Source organism: Chamaea fasciata, unplaced genomic scaffold, assembly GCF_029207755.1.
Source record: "Chamaea fasciata isolate MVZ Bird 193981 ecotype frontalis unplaced genomic scaffold, bChaFas1.0.hap1 SCAF_7, whole genome shotgun sequence".
In the NCBI taxonomy this organism is placed as follows: domain Eukaryota; kingdom Metazoa; phylum Chordata; class Aves; order Passeriformes; family Sylviidae; genus Chamaea; species Chamaea fasciata.
In genome coordinates this window covers 54,909,332-54,922,244 of record NW_027094092.1, presented here as the reverse complement: position 1 = coordinate 54,922,244, position 12,913 = coordinate 54,909,332, and the positions used below count along the sequence as shown (strand labels likewise).

The 12,913-nt window shown below is 45.7% G+C and overlaps 1 long non-coding RNA gene across 3 annotated transcripts in view; it reads right to left on the bottom strand.

Annotated features, from left to right (window-relative positions):
* LOC136292772 (uncharacterized) overlaps positions 1 to 12,913 on the bottom strand; it is a 67,909-nt gene that overhangs the window by 34,843 nt on the left and 20,153 nt on the right. The gene's annotated exons all lie outside the window — the stretch shown is intronic.

The window sequence follows — 12,913 nt, the reverse complement described above, 5'->3', positions numbered from 1 at the left end:
AAACTAGGGCTGTTCTGCACTCAAAAGTGTCCCTTCAACTCCTGCAGGCGACCCCAAGCCATGCCCGAGCCTCCCTTCAGCCACAAAACAGACACTCAGGAAGGTCAAGGTGAAGTCAGGACTCATCTACTCCAGCAACAAATGCTACACCCTGAGCATGGGGAGATGCTCCTCCCTGCAGCAACAGCCACCTTCATTGATGGCATTTCCAGCACCAAAACCCACTCACAGTACTTCATCCTGATTGCTCCATGGCCAATTAGTGAGCTTTCGAACAGGATGTCATGTCACTTTATCTTTATTTGCACACCGCTCCAGACTCCAGAGTGCTAGCCGGGCAGCCCTGCAGTGCCAGATGCTGACCTAAAGGAATTTTTATCATCTGCTCCCACAGTTTCAGAGTGCTTCACAGGGAATCCTCTGACCTCTCTCCCTGCACTTGGAGCCTGGACTGACAAGTAACCCCTCCACACCTCCAATTTTTTTGTTCTACTTCATTTCTGTTTTATTTTTGGCCAGGGATAAGAAAAGCCTGATGTCTTCTACAGACCTGTGTCAGGCCAGGCTCAACCTGAGGGCCCAAGTGGAAGCATTTCTCAGGCTCTGGGACCACCCTTCTGGCAGCCACAATGGCAGAGAAGATTTCTGACAAGGGAAAGAAGTTTTCAAATTCCACCAGAGCATCTCTCCTGGGAAAAGGGCATCTCTGAATCACCACAGCTTCGGCATTCCCTTTCTGCAATATCCCACCAAGAACGCTGGATCTCAACGCTTGCACAGGGCTGGGTTGGAGCGGTGGACGGTGAAGGTGTAGGAGGCACAAGTACCTCAGTGATGGCTCCCACTGTCCACCAGTAAAAAGCTCCTGGCTGGCAAGTGGGGCTTCTGCATGGAGAGCCCAGTGTGACCCAGACCTGCCCCAGGAGGAGCCCACCTGGCCTCTGACTTAGCCCAGCCACAAACAGACCCTTCCAATGGCTCAGGCAACAGTATCCAACCTCCCTTTTGGAATAAGTGGAATAATTATCAGGCACTCATTACCCTGACTGGTTTAGCATTGCACTTTGGCTGGTGCACAAAAGCCTCACAGTGACACAAAGGTCCCAGTGCCACACTAGCTGCAGCTGAAACATTATATAAGGCTAATGCAGGTAGAGAAGAGCAGGGATCCCCTCGGGGGTTGGGACTGTCGCACCAGAGGGTCTGCAGTGCTGCAGCTTTACTTCAGCATCGTGAAGGATTTAGGATCACTTCTTTGGCCCCAGAGTCTCCATAAGCTGGAGTGTCTGCTGCAAGAGGGGGCCCACATGGCTGGGGTGGGTGACAAGCACGGGGAAATGGCATGAGGGTTGATGAAATGTGCTCACTCACTGAACAGCAGTGGACATTAGACTCAGAACTGAGGCCAAAAGGGAGGGGTGACCCTTGGAACAGGTCTGGCCACCTATTTCTGTGCTGCTGTAGGGCACAGAGACTGGAACAGCCATCACCAGCTCCATCAGCATCTGAATTAGCTGGGATACCCTGGTGTATCATGTCCAACAGAGTTCTTCCTTATTTTCTCTGTTCCCACTGGCTATCCCTTTTCCAGTCTAATTTAACTGACCATTTGTTGCACTTCATCTTCTCCAGCTGGACCATAAACATCGTGTGTAGGTGTAGGAAACACAGAGGTGCAGTTTAAATTATGTTCTTTAATTCTGTTAGAGAAAGGGACTTAATTGGGGATTACATGGGGCAAAACCATACAGGTGAGGCTTCCTAATACTGCTTCAAGGAGTATAATTCCAGGGAAACTAACCCTGGCTCTGAGTTGTTGTCCAGAGGTGGGAGAAACAGAGGGGCAGCTTGTATGCAGCCTGTGTTCCTCTTCCAGGTTCCCTGCAGAGGGTGAAGCTCACTGATCCTGTGCAGTTTTTCTGGATATCAGGCTGGAGCCAACATATCCTTGCTCAGTGGAAGAATTTCTTCTTGAGCTTCTGTCTGTGTCTGTTGTGCAGTTCCTCGGATCTGACAGAAAATTATGAAACAACTGCATATAAAACCTCTGGGAAGAGGAGAGGAAATGGATTGTCACCAAATATATGTGAGAAAAGGAAGTAATTTTTCTCAGAAAATGGGATATGTTGTCCCTCTGCAAGCCCAACTGCACCTTTTCCAGTTAAAGCACTTTAATAGCAATGGGGAATTGTCCTATCCCATCTGCAGAGCAGCACCTTTGGACTTCTCCTTTGTTAATGGAACTGAGATTTCCCAGCCCCCAGTGACGACTGGAGCATGTGGCCTGAGGAAAAATTCTTTATTCATGTGAAGACAACCCATCAGGTTCATTAAACTGAAGATTACATTGGCTGATGACAGAAAGAAATTAAATAAGGTTTTGTCTCTTTACTTCCTTATTTTTAATTGAATAATAGACAATTAATTTGATTGAAGCTAGTCACGTTAAACAGTTTCCTGGATATCATATTGAGAAATGTCTCATCCTGCAGGTTGCCCTGTCATTTCTTTGGCAGTGATTTTGTGGCAGTCATTTTGAGATGCCCACTAAAGTGTTGCTCCAAGATTGCCATACCTTCACTTTTCTGGAGGGAGTGGTGGAAGGTGGGGTTATTATTTTTATTTTATATTTTAACCAGACCTATGCATGGTGGAAAAGACAGCTAGTGTGAAAAAATGGGATAGCTCTAGTGCCAAGTAGGAGGGAAGAGGGCACAAGACCCAAGCTGCTCAGATGGAAAATGTCCAGGATGAACACTGGCTGGACAGGCACCACTCTCCTGTTTTTGTGCTTGTGCCCATGTTTGCCTGGGAAGTTTGCCTGGACACATGAAAGACTTCTTGGAGGAAAACAGGCTGAGAACTTTCCAGTCCACATGTGCTGAGCCCACAGGGGAGGGAAGATCCTCAGGCAAGGTGTCTGATGGGTCATGGATGGGCAAGCCACTTCCTGGCCTCAGTGCCCCTGGCAGCAGCCGCCCCAATGCCCAGGCTGGTCAGACCTGGTGTGGAAATGGAGCAGGAGCCCAGGGCAGGAGGGGAGTGGTGAGGCAGCTGCCCCTCCACCAGGCTCCCTCCCGGCCGCAGAATGTGGAATACTGTTTTGCTCCGAGCACGCATAGTTTGTGTGGGTGTAGATTTACATTTCGTTAAGAAAAATGAAATAAGGGGGCTGGTTTCAACTAGCCTGCAGTTTTATTATTTGCAAGGGCCCTTGCCTTCTTGTGATGCTTTACGTAACAGCCTTACACATCTGCAAAGTATGTAAGGCATTTCCACTGCTGGGAAAAAAAGAAAAAAGGGAACAATATTTTTGAAAGGTGCTGTATCTCCTGGGAGGACTCAGCAAGGAATTTTTAGCTCCCAGCAGGCAAGAAAACAGCAAGGACCATGGGTTTATTCTTTAGGGTCAACTTTCCCTAGGTGTATGGGAAGTAGATCGTATTTCCAGGGATGACCAGGTGCTCAAGAACATAGTCAATAACAGATTGGGTTCTAAAAGAAAAAAAAAAAAAGCTAAATGAGATGGGCTGAGTGGGAATAAAAGCAGTAGGAAAGTAGGACATGCATCCTGATCTCAGGGAGAAACAGTGGTGCAAGGAAGAACATGAAATTAAGAAATGGATAGAGCTCAGGGAGCAGGAGGGATGCTGCCATGAGCAGTCTCTGAGTGGCTGCAAAACTACAGAGAGCTGAGCTGAAGGCTACATTTTTTGTCTGACATCACTTAGAAGATGTGAACAAGCACACCCCTTTAATGCTTATTATTACCCTATCTGATAGCGCAATGTATGTACATGTAGGGCTGTGTGGGGGAAAAAACAAAACAAAACAAAACAAAACAAAACAAAACAAAAAAAAAAAAAAAAAGCAAAAATATTATGAATGCCTTCAAGGAGAATTGGAATGAATGAAAAATGTCTGAAGCTGTTCAAGTGCAAAGTCTAGTGAATCAGCCCATCCATTTTCTTTGACTTCTGGTAGGTTTTGAGTCTGGGTAGACCGAAACCACAAAGAAAAGAGGAAACAAAGGTGGAGTAGACATCGAGAAAGATCTTTCTGAAACTTGGCATTAAAATGTAAGAGCTTCCAATCACTGCAGCAATCCCAATCAGCCTACACATTGTGAAGCAATTTGAAAGGACTGGAAAATCACTGCACGGTGCCCTGAGATGCAGGGGATGTTTTGCTTGTTTCTTTTCCCAGGGACTACTCAAGAGTTGTATGACTTCTGAGAAATTGTCACCAAGTTCCTCTTTCACTGCAGTCTCCCTTAAAACAACCTGAGAAAACTACAGGAAATGTGAATGCTCGGTTCAGTTCTGTAGCTCTGCCTCTGCTTTGTATTCAGTTGTCCTCATTTGGAGGTATGGCACCAGTTCTAACAGTCTTCCCCATTTTCATAGGAATAAGTCAGGAAGAGTTCAGGAATAGAAACTTCAAACTTTGGTAGACAGAGTTTCTAAGTTTCCATCTTTGGGACATAATCTCTCAGGTAGTTCCTATTATCAGGTACTTTGACCTTTCTCCTGTTTGATCCTCTCCTCTTTCCTTCTGAAACATCTGCACTCAGGAGGAATATTTGCATTATCAATCTGTCTTGAGTCCTTTTACTGCTGCCCATCTCCATTGCATCTGCTCCTTATCACTCCTCATTACTTATTCATATTTTTATACTCTGTAGGAGTCAGAGATCACTACCACAAACATGCCCAGACAGAGGAACAGTCCACAGTCCATCATCTGAGGTCCTTATAAATGAAATGGTCAAGAGAGATGGACATCTGGGGTGCAGAAGGACTGACCACTGTGTTTACACCCCTCAACTCAACCACAGATTCCTCCTTGTCCCCAACTGAGGTTTCTCCTCAGTGTGACAGTAGCAATAAATCTTGCTCCTGGCCAGGAGCTCCATCAGGTTCTTGTGCACGGGAGCTCCATCCCAGAATGAGCGTGGTTATTTACCTTTCAAAAATTATTTGCAGGGCACAGTTTTTACCGTTTGACCCCTGTGTCACACAGCCTTGCCCCATTGTGCACACATTCTACTCTTTTGCCAAGAAAACGGCAATTTTTCTTCACTGAAGGGATAAAACAAAAAGTTGCTCCCAGAGACAAAGGTGAAGGTTTTTTGTCCTTTTTTTTCACCCTTTTTTTGTAATGCTGGCATCAAGCCAATTCACTGTGTTTTACTTTTTCCTCTGTATGTGTGAATTTTTTTTTTTTTTTTGCACAGCTCCAGAGGAAAATGATTTTTCAGCCTTAACATCCTGTCCGCTTCTGCATACTTCTGAACGCTCTTTATTAAAAGCCAGCTATTTATACACAGGAACAAAGTACATTCCACTAACCCCTTGTGGCATAACTCCACATGCTGACTGCTAAGCCCTGGAAAGGTGTATTGAATGTATGACAGAGAGCTTTTTATAGGGATTGAATGCCCACTGTACATCAGCTCAGGAATACCCTTTCAAAATTCTCTTTGCTATCATGTCTTTGGAAATATGAAAGGCAGACCTTTCAACAACCTCATTCCCTCTAAGTCTAATCTTGATTGTGTTGAGAGGGATAGGTGCCAGATAACTGTATCTGTGGAAATGAAGATAAGAAGGCTGTGCATACCATAAGCAGTTGTACTGCTTGAATTATGGCTTTGGACAGATGCAGTGACAATAACAGGACAGCACTAATAGATGAGTGGTTTATTTACCTGCCTGGTATCTTTCGAAGACATCAAATTGTGCTTCATTACTGGAAAATTCCTCAGGACATAAAATGAGTCAAGAACAAGTGTATTATCTCAAAATCACCCCTCTGACAATGCAACACAGTGGGCATCTCACAAGGGGAGGTTAACCTAAGTGATGCCTCTGTGCAGCTCACAAAAGGGACTGGGGCTGAAAACAAGATGTCAAAGCAACCTTTCAGCTGAAGAATAGAAGGATCCTTCAGAGAGGATTTGGATGTTTTGGGTCTGTCTACTGCTGGAATACCTTTAAGACAAAAGGTTGGTGCCCAAAGTGCAATTCAACATTTTTGCTTTGATTGTCACCTTTTTTATATTCCCATCAAAGGATACATGATGCCCCCTCCAGTTCACAGCTGGTACATTGGTTTCAAAACCCATTGAACTGCACTTTTAATCTTGGTGGAAGCTTCTTCCACCTGCCTGCCCCAAAAGTGTTTTACTGTATGCACAGCTGTGACTGCAGTTCCATCTGGCATTCACCCACCTGAGTGTTTTCTCTGAGACTTCAGGGAAAAAAAGCTGCCCACACAATTGTGTCTTCACAGAGCATCAAGGCCCTGATCTCCAGGAGGGGATTCTGGTGAGACTACATCATGATTTTCACTGTCCTGAGGAACAGAGCAGGTACAGCAATGTCATTTGAAGTTCCAGCCTCTAAGGACAGAGGTTGTGATGCCATCCCACCTCATTTGTAGCAACTCTGATCAATGCACTGCCCAGCTTTTGTAGTTCCTCCTCGTACTCTGCTGGCACAGACTGTTACAGAAAGCCTTGGCAAAAGGGAGCAGGAAAAGTAGCCCTTCTTAACCCAGTTTACTTGACAGTTTCCATAACAACTTGACACAGCTATTTATAACACAGGAGAATATAATTTGCGTCTCATCATTTTTAGAACCTTTGTTGCCATATCAACCTCAGCACCACGTAGCAGAGCACAGCCCCATTCAATTCTCTCGTTTGCTCAGAAAGAAACTTTCAATGAATTGAGATTCAATTGGTCTCAGAAAGGCCCTTGAGAGGCCTACAGGCCATTCAAAGCATGATTCAATCCCTAATATAAATTACTTATTTCCTATGTGAACCAGGTAGGTGGGATCAACTGCAGTGGAAAGAAGCAGACCAGCATCCCATTGTCTGAGGAAGCAAAACATGAGAAGGATATGGCAGCTTCTTATTCTCTCTGATAGGTGAGGAAGGAGAAACTGATATTGAAATGTCAGAGTTTCAAAGGCTCACTGTTAGCAGTCCCCAGGCTGCTTTTTTGGGAGGGAGATTTCAGGTGTCAAGGAGTTCCAGCACAGAGCAAGGTTGGGATGCAGTGAAAGCCAAGATAGGTAGAAAAGTGGCAGTATACAAGAGCCAGAGGAGACATCATGCTCCCAGAGGAGGAGAGGAACCTTCCTTGTGTGGTCTCAGGTGCTGCTCATCCTGGATTCATTCCCCACAATGCCAAGGACATTGGCAAGGTTGCTTTCTGGTGAAAGCAACCTTGAAGGAGACAGACAACCCCAAAGCAAAACTGAGGTGGGGATTAGGTGTCTCCCACTGCCTCTCTTTGGAGGATACAGTGGTGCTCAGGCACTTATTTAAGTCCTTACAGCCAAGTGAAATTAAGCTGGGCCTCAGTTTATCTCCAAGGCTGTTTTCCTGGCTCCTGAAGCAGGTCCAGTTCATCACTTGCACAGCCACAGTCGGTCTGAGGAAGTTCAGCTTAGACAACCCATGACACAAAATCTGCCCCTCCAGGTCAGAATAGAATTAATTTTAAAATACTCATGCAATGTGCAATCAGGAGTATCTATAATTCACCTGACACCCTTGGCTGACTAAGCAGCACTCAAACAACCCTTTGACTGCACTGCTTTGTGTCACTCACGCGTCCTCCTCTGCTGGGAGGTGGCAGGTCTGCTGCTCGTGCCCTGACTCCTCACTGTCTCAGCCTGCTGTGTTTGCCACTTTCCCAAGATGCTTCTCTTTAAAATAGGTGTTCCCCCATCTCCCCTCCTTCAGAGATCTGAGGGTGTCTATGTATTCCCTGGAATAAGCATTCATTTGGCAGAGCAAATTTCATACAAATAAGGCGACTGCTTGATGCAGTTCCAGTGACTTGGCCTGCCTTCCACCAGCAGAAATACACACAACAGCATCTTTAAGAAGCAGCGTGGGTTCCTGGATTGCATTAGTCATATTGTTCTGTCGTGTTTTAATCATCTCAGTATTTCTAGAGGGTCTCCAGCAAGGTTGAGAAGCATGTTAGCTGCCCCAGCACAGCTGGATTTGGCTGCATCATCAGAAGAGAACCGCAGCCTCAGGGATGTGTTTTGTCATGTAGCAGTGCTGAACACAGACTCTCCAGCTTTATTAATAGCAGCCCTATTATTTAACATGATGTTCCACCAGCCCCTTGGACTGGGGACAATAGGAAATGGCACTTACATGTTTAAATCTGTGGCATGCTGGACTGTTTGAATGTGTGTGATTCATTGCCAGACAATGCCATGTCAGGCACTGCAGGCAAAATAAAACAGACTGGATATGCATCATCTATATGTGTTCTGCACATAAGCTGTTTGAAATGCATCCTCCCCAGCCTCTGCTTGCAGAAGCCATAAATGACCTCCATAAATGTATCTTTTAAAGCATTCTTGGTGGGATCCTGGGGACTTCCAGCCTGGTGCTTTTAACCATAACCCCAGAGGCTGCCAGGAGCTCGCTCCTGTCATGCCTGTGGGCACTTGGAGGTTGTCTGGTTGGCTGCTGGAAAGAAACAGCTCTAGAAAGAGGTCATTTGATTCCTAAACCTAGCAGTTATCATCCGCATTTCATCAAAATGGAAGATTTTGGAGTTTTGAGATTTTTTTTTTTTCCCCCACACTGATAAGTGTTAGTTTAGCCCTGAGAAATCTAGGAAGCCCCGAAAGTTTGAAACTTGCACATCTTATATTCCTCCAGCATCTGTCTTGGCTGTTTGGTATTCCTGGATTTCATTTCTCTTCCCTCTCCTCTAACCCCTGCTTAATTTGCAGTAGAATTGATACTATCTAAAGTCACCGAATTCTAGGGGAAAATTCACACTTGGAAAGCTGTATCCTGAACACAGGTTTGCACTGAAATTGTAATTCTGAAAGCTGTGCCATACACTGAACAGTTGTGGTTCACCCTACAAATGGACCAATGTAAGATTTTTCTAACTTGATTTGCTTTATTCAGACTGTATCTCCAGTCCTGGAACTGAAAACGTCCTAAGAAACATGTGTGCGATTATTCCTTTAGCATCTTCAGCCCAAACACACGTGCCTCTTTCTTGAGAAAAACCTGTCCTGGGAGGAGACTGGGGCATAGGCAAACTACTCTACTGCTAACATCACTTTGAAAGATTTAAATTCTCTGATCCAGATTAAGATTTCTTCAAAACTGAACAATGCCTGCGTAAGAGATGTGATAAAACCTTTAAGAGTGCTCCTTGGTAATTCCCAGCCCAGCAACATGCTCCACCTCTATTGCTGTTAAAATAGTGTCCTGTTCTCTGCTACTTGCTTTCTGTGTGAAATTAGACCTTACACACAGTACTTCTTTTTGTATTTGTCTGCAGAAAATGATTCTGTCTGCATTCATATGACAATGATAATCACAGTTTTGAAGAGAAGTCCATTTATATGAAAGCTACGGCAAAATCACAGCCTTTCCCTCACCCCTCCACCACACACAGCTTCTGCTCAGAGCACTCACACAACCATCATTTAATCCAGCTTTGCCTTTCTCCCAGCCTGGCCTTCCCGGCCCTGCTGGGAGCTAAAAGCCATCTGAGAGAGCCTTTTCTTTGGGAAGCCTCAGGGAAATGTGGTGGGACTGCAGCCCCTGTATCACCCCACAACGTGGGATGTGCCTTGCCTGCAATGATGGGCCACCATGTAGGACTTTCAGAGACACCAAGTCTGCTGCTGACCAAAAATCTTGCTCATAAACCTCCCAGATCTTGTGATAATTTCCTCACTGACCACCTCAGCCTTTCGGTGCCTGTCCTCCTGCTGCACATCACACCCAGCCCAGCATCATGTCTCAGCCAAAGCTGCACAGGTTTCACCTGCCAACCTTTGCCCTTGATGTGTCAGCTGGACTCTGTATCTCTAGTTTTTCTACACCTCAAACAAAGAAAATGCTCCAAAAGCCAGGCCAGGGCCTGGTGCACTGTAACATGCTCCATCCCATTTATTTTACAGCACTTTAATGCCTCTCTCAGTTGTCTCACTACAGAGACTTCAGGCAGAGCGGAGCCGTGTTCCTTAGCAACTCACAGTACACATGACAAAATTAACCCAAACACTTTTGTTTATTAACTCTTAATAAGGAGCAAACAAAACAGCAACCTGAGAGTTTCACAAGAAGAATGCTTTCCATTTTGGGTGCGGTACTAAGATTACAGACGACAATGTTATCTTGGGTTTTCTGTGGGGATTTTTTTAGCCCTTTTGTGAAGACCTATTTGAAGCACAAAAGTCATCCCCTCCCTCTCCAATGCTGGGTGTTTCTATAATGGAAATACTCTATGTAATAATAGAAAAATTAAAAGACTACTGGAGCTAATGAGCTCTAGCTGATGCCTGCTTGGCACTGCACAATCCAAGTTTGGAGGATGGAGATGTGAGTGTTATCCCCAGACACTGGACAAATTGCAGGGGAAGGGTTTTCAGTCTGCTGGGATTTACTCCAGGCTCTTCAGAAAATGTGACCTCATGTTACTCTGCCCTTGTACCCCAACCCTTGAAATACAGTCCTGCTTCAGAGAGATTTTATGAGAATAAATGTATTAACACATGCAAAGCAGCACAGCCTTAATTTGAAGAGATATTTAAGCAGCTAATTAAATTTTTCAGCAGCAATGGGGTGTCTGCAGCTCTGGTGTTCAGGTGCTTTGGAGCCAAACCTGTTCCTAAGGAGACAATTGAGGAAATCACTTGTGGAATATGTTGGTTTATGTCCATCATAAAAAGTGACTAGATGTATTTTTTTCATGGTTCCTGTCATGGGGAGTTTAGAAAAAAAATTATTTGCTTTTCAAAAATATGTAAAACTTGCCAGGCTTTACCAAAGGATGAAAGCCCCTTGCTGTCCCAGGAGATTTGGATGAAAGCTTGCTGCCAAGAATTTCAGGCCTAGGAGAGACTTCTACAAGATTATTTCCAGATATGAAACCTTTTTCCTGCTGTGCTGCTGAGCCCTCCCTGTCCGACACTTCATGGCAACTGCTGATAATAAAAGTGCTGAGGTTCCCTCCCAAGAACTAACCACACCAGCTGAGCCAGGCAGCCCTTTCCGGCCTCTATGGAGAAGAAAAAGTGACTTGGGCATTCTTGTGAGAAACTGCTGGGACACCAGCGACAGCATCTACAGGTTTTTATGGGAGCAGAATGCAGATTCTTATCAGACTCCATTTATTTAGCAAGTCATGACAAATGAATTCCTTGGAAACTTGCTCCTGGTAATCCCAGAGCATGGAGTACAGGGTGGTCAGAGGCACGTACTCCAAAGGCCAGCTCTTCCAGCTGGTGGAAGTGGTAGCAGGGAGGTGAGAGAGGGAGGGGGACTGGAAGGGGAGCAGGGGTTGAGGGAGAAGGTTCATTTGCCCTCTCAGCTCTGCAGCTGGGCTCTGTCCCTTCAATGGGTTTCTGTCCACATTGAAGTGAGGAGGTGCAGGCTAGAGGATGATGCCAATGTACCCTCACTTGATGCAATGTGGTGTGTAAACAAACAGGCCCTGAGAGCCTGACAAGACTGTTTATCTTATCTTGTCTGGGCCATCCTCTGTCCTACACAAGAATTTTTCCTTTTGTACATTTTCAAGTGTGCTAAACCTCAGTGGATGCAAGCATTTCCCTTAGGAAGTCTTTCACAAGTAGCTTGTTTTCCCTGCCAGGGGGTTTTGCAGAGACTGCAGTGACAGCCCCATGGGTGGGTGTTCTCAGCAGAAGAGGAAGAGGGGTGGGTTCAACTATACAGGGGATTCCTGCTAAAACTGATCTGCAGCCTTGCTCACCTCCTCACCCAAAATTTCTGCTGGCATCTTCCAAGGCTCCCTGAGCAAAGAGTATTTCCTCTTTCATCAACACTCAGTGCAAAGTGAAAAAAGTCAGTCTGGGAAGGCAGAGAGGCAGAAATTCAGGCTATTCCTGCATTCTGAGTGTAGGACACATCCCTCTCCTTAGTGCTGCTCAGGTTTGTTGGCTGCACATCCACGGACTCTTCACATTCTGCCCAGCCCTTTCCTGCACCCCCTTATAAATTTATTACTGGTAGCTGTCACATCCTGGAGTGTATCACGAAAATTTGTCCACATGGAATAGGCAAGAGCCTCACTGTTTTCCCCTGGAACTTGCCATCTTTGAACCACTGTAGCCTTGGCACAGTCCTGCTGTGATTTTTCCTCCATGGAAAGCCAGGCCAGCTTCGCTCCTACATCTCAGGTAAGAACACGTCCCTCCTTCCCCCTGTCTTCTCTCTGAGCTCCACATCCCTTGCGGTTCTTGGCACTTGAATGAAGACATCTCTGGGGCACATTAGGCTCAGGTCTGCTGCCTGTCAGTAACAAAAACCTGGCAAAATTGAATGAACCTGAAAATCAAAACTGGGGAAATTTTCAGCTTCTTCTCTCCAGGACTGACATGTCTATGTTGGCACAACAGCTCTGGCCACAGCTCACTTAGCACATCTACAACTGCAGCATCAAAAGCTTGAGGCTTTGGCTCTTTTCTGAGGACAGAAAGAAATAATGACCATCTCTCCCTGACACAGGCTGGGCTGAGGCTTTCTGAACTGAGCTGGGTGCTCATCTCCGCTGGTAGCTGCTTGTTGTTGAGTGTTGATGCTCTATGACACAGCAGCAGAACCAAACTCTCCAGCTTATGAACCAAACTTGGTACTGATTTTCAAACTCTCCTGGCCTCCACAACATGAAATGAGACCATTTAGATGTGGAGCTATCCATCCATCCATCCATCCATCCATCCATCCATCCATCCATCCATCCATCCATCCGGTTTGCTGTTAAATGTGGCTCTGGCAACAGGGAAGGGGCAGACAGGGCTCAGCCTTGAGGTCTTCTGCTGGTGCCAGTGTGCACAGGCTCTGAAAAGGGAGAGCTGAGAGGGTAATTTATAAGCTGTCCAG